The 4,041-nt window shown below is 38.9% G+C and overlaps 1 non-coding gene across 1 annotated transcript; it reads right to left on the bottom strand.

Annotated features, from left to right (window-relative positions):
• Positions 1-887: 887 nt before the first annotated feature.
• On the bottom strand, positions 888-997 carry LOC131219829 (small nucleolar RNA snoR97). The gene has a single exon (XR_009158471.1). It is a non-coding gene; the product is annotated as a small nucleolar RNA snoR97 (small nucleolar RNA).
• Positions 998-4,041: the final 3,044 nt, after the last annotated feature.

The following is a 4,041-nucleotide window of genomic DNA, read 5'->3' as shown; positions in this document are numbered from 1 at the left end:
AGGACATAACTGAGCAGGAGCAGGAGAGTGCAGCTGAGCTTCCAGAGCCTTTTGTATTTCCCTTATGCATTGTACTTAAAGTTTTTTTTATCATAGTGGATTTTGTGATGGTGTTCTTGTTATTGTTCATGGGTTATGCTTATGGTTATGCTTATTATGAAAAAAATTCATGTTGAAAATCCTCTTTGTAGGATCTCAGGATCGGAACCTGGTATATGGGTGCCGGGAGCCGAGAATGGGATACTACGAAGGTTGTTAAAGCCGGATTCGGCGATTGAGAATTTTATATGCCCAGTTTCCAAGCTTGGGGTATGACATAAACTATAGATTAAAAATGCAATTATCAAAACAGTTATGATCTGGAATACAAAATGTGCATAGAGATGGGAATGTAAAAGTTTGAACCTTTTGCAAAATTTTATTTTGGTATAAAGATGCCAGCTCTTACTTTACAGCTAAAATTGCACAATCCATCCCACCAATTCAACACGGTTAAGGGAAGAACAAGTTAAAAATAAAAGAGCAAAAGCTTCATTAATAAGTTAAACCAAGCCTGCAACATTTGTGGGGAAACTTAAAATTTCCACTAACGTATAATGAAATTACCATCACAATGGTGAAACTGGAAAGGTTAGGAAACCAATAAAGCAAGTGAATAGGATAGCAAATAGGTAGTTTCTTATGAACCATAACAACAATGAGGTGGAGGTGTGAGTAGCCCACTGTGTTATGGCCTAAGACTAAATTATTTAGATGGGGACACATGCGAACCAAAATTCAATGCACGGTGGGACTCACAAATTAAGGGTTGTGTATCAAGTAAGAAAACAAAAAAGATAATAAAAAAAATAATCAAGAAATGGAGTTGAATGTTTAAAAATAAAAATAAAAATAGTGTTGTTATTTAACTCTAATCTCTTAGATAAGCAATAGAGAAGAAGCTGATGACAACATTCCATTTCTATGAGTTTTTCAGCCTCCATGCCCACCTTCATTATATGGCAGGGGAATAGTTAAACTCATACAAAATTATGCAAATGATTACTCCTTTCTACCTCCCGCTAGTTAGATGAACCAAATAAAAAATAAAGAAAGAATTCCACATTTTTAAGTACATTTTAATTAATACTGGATTGCAAAATTGCATTCCACACCAAAACTGAGAGACATGTAAATTAATACATGATCCAATCAATTAATCAAAAGCCTACCATAAACTAAATCCAGTAAACAAATGTACAAGGCCATACCAAATTCAACAGTTCAAAAAAAATGACAAATATTATATGATTATATTTTACAATCAAGTTCCAATAAGTCAAAAGTTAGCATTGTTTCACCAATTTGATTTTGGGACTGACTTTCCAATTAAAGAGACCACAACTTAGCCATATTGATCTCCAACATATATAGTACAGGCAGGGAAAACTTTCATGCAATTAGTCTTTGAAAAATGATGTCAGTAACTAGCATTCTAAAACAAAAGAACATCCATTTCAGTTAGTTGGTGAAGCAGATGGGATCTTCAAATTTTAGTATGCATTTGAATGGGACAGGCCAAGCTCTGTCCAAACTGAGACAAAATAGTCTACCCTAAGCCTAACTTTAAATGTATATGCAAAATTTTTAGGATCATGACCGAAAATGATATGGAAAAACAAACGGACAATGTGGATATAGAATAAATGCATCAAGGTGGGCCCTACGGTAAGAGCCACACTGTCTTGGGTGAGGCGGGTCTCACCTAATCCGCTCACCCAACTTGAATGGCCTTTTTGTTCTCACCCCAAACCTGCACCATTACAGCATTTTCTACAAGTTGTTGGTTAGTTTAAGTTTCTTATTAGGTTGCTTCTATCCTTAAAAATCTAGGGTCAGCCAACCTGCGAATACACATTTTAAAATGGAGCTAAAGTTTTACACCAAACCAGTTTAAAATGTGTCTAATGGCGAAACTTGAATTTAACCAATATAGGGATCTAAACGGGCTACAGAAATATATGTTACCCCTCATAGATATTCACCCACTTTCATTCTAGGTTTCCACTATAAATGAACATCCACCCACAGATTTCAATACAACACTAAATGTCATGCCCCAAACTTGGAAACCGGGCTCACAAAATTTTTGATTACCGAATCCGGCGCTGACAGCCTCCATGTCTCTCATTCTTAGCTCTCGACACCCATATGCCAGATTCTGATCCTGAGATCCTACAAGGAAGATTTTCAGTGTGAATTTTTTTTGAATGGTTAATCTGTTTAGGCAGATACACATTTTATCATGGTATCAACGTATATCAAAGAGACGAACCTATTCGACATGTCACATATAATATGGTACAGCAGCTCAATAGTAATGAAGGAAATAATAGCAAACTCTAATAGGTCTTGCATGCATCTTGAAAAAGTGTAAGTTATATATATGAGCAAACCATAGCTCGTGAGTCTATTGTGTTCTAAGAGTAAAACACGTCTTACCAGGGCGCTCCTGTAAAGACATCCAAAACAACCATAGGTATGTCATCAACCAATCATGTTATCATAGGTGAGTAGGTTATCAATCAAGCATGTCGTATAACTATATAGGTTATTATGAACATGACATCAATAATAGGCATGTCACTCAACAAGCGACCATGAATCATTAAAATAGCCAATCATCATGAACAAGATAATCAAATTCCATTTTCTACTATATGACATACGATGGAAGGGCAATTACAGAGTTCGCGTGTGGAGTCGGGATGATAGTACGTAGTATCGCAAGCTATGGGGTTCATCACAAGGGACTTCTATCCAAACTAGGCCCATACCTAAATTTGGATAGCTAGACTCAATGTGGTAAACTCCTGATCTCAAGTTGGTAGCGTACCCAACCGAAATCATAGCCATAGTGAAGGTTCATATAATAATTTAGTTGCGCACCACTAGCCCGAGTGGATAGTGAATGAATGAATGAATGAGTCCAATGCCGAATACGCATCTCTTACTTAGTAAGTCCACATATAACCACCACAACGCTTCTGATGTGCGACAAGGTTTCGCCCCACTGTATGCACAATAGCTTGCTAGTACAGTAGCCTACCAACTACTGGTAGCTCGCACAGGCCCTAAGGCCCTACCCACATCAGCGTTCACCCATTTGTGCCCACCCACATGTACAACAGTAATGGAGCGTCACAATATCAATGTCGTACATCTCTGAGATATCACCAGGGTCTAGTACAATCTGTCAGCCATACTAAGGCTATGTGGTGCAAGGCCTGTGTGGCCGATATCATATGTAAGATGCAATGCAAGCATACCAGTCCTTATCAAGATCTGCATATCAGTACAGTTCATCTCTGGAATATCACTAGGGTCTAGTACACTCAACACCAACTTGCCGCCCCATCTAAGCGCACAACCAGGTAAGTGAAAGAGACCTCACTATCCACCTGCCAATATCGAGTCCGTCTCGTTGATAGCGAACCCATTCCTTAAGCTAGGTCAGACTCAGCCTAGTTATTGCCCCCTCACTTGGGCAAGTAAGGCCACACCTCCTTCCAACTGACCACGACACAGTGGGAGACGCGGCCAACTGGTATTTGGCTCTTATGCACTCATACATCCACTAGGTCTAGACCTTAGAGCATCCTCTAGTACCATAAGGGTTTGGGGACTTTCACCCTGGGACATCTACGATGCCCCCGTGCTAGAATAAGTATTTTCGATGTCCAATCCTGCCATCCACGATATACTTATGAAGGTTACGGTCCTAATGTCGCTAGGGCATATAGTAATTATGTCACACAAATGCGAGATGTATGAGTCACACTATCCAGTCAAGCAGCAATCATATGTGTACCGCGCACTCATGTGGGGCAAATCTGTCTCTCAGGGAGTTCCAAAAATAACTAGCCCAATGGCACATGTTATGATCAATCACTCATAACAAGCATGCAAATGATGCGTATGGGCATGTATTATGATGCTATACTAAGCATATTCTCAGTGTCCTATTAGACTAGGTACACTAGCATGACTATCGATATAAAC

This window comes from Magnolia sinica, chromosome 11 (assembly GCF_029962835.1).
Source record: "Magnolia sinica isolate HGM2019 chromosome 11, MsV1, whole genome shotgun sequence".
NCBI classification, from domain to species: domain Eukaryota; kingdom Viridiplantae; phylum Streptophyta; class Magnoliopsida; order Magnoliales; family Magnoliaceae; genus Magnolia; species Magnolia sinica.
This window is presented reverse-complemented; position numbering and strand designations above follow the sequence as displayed.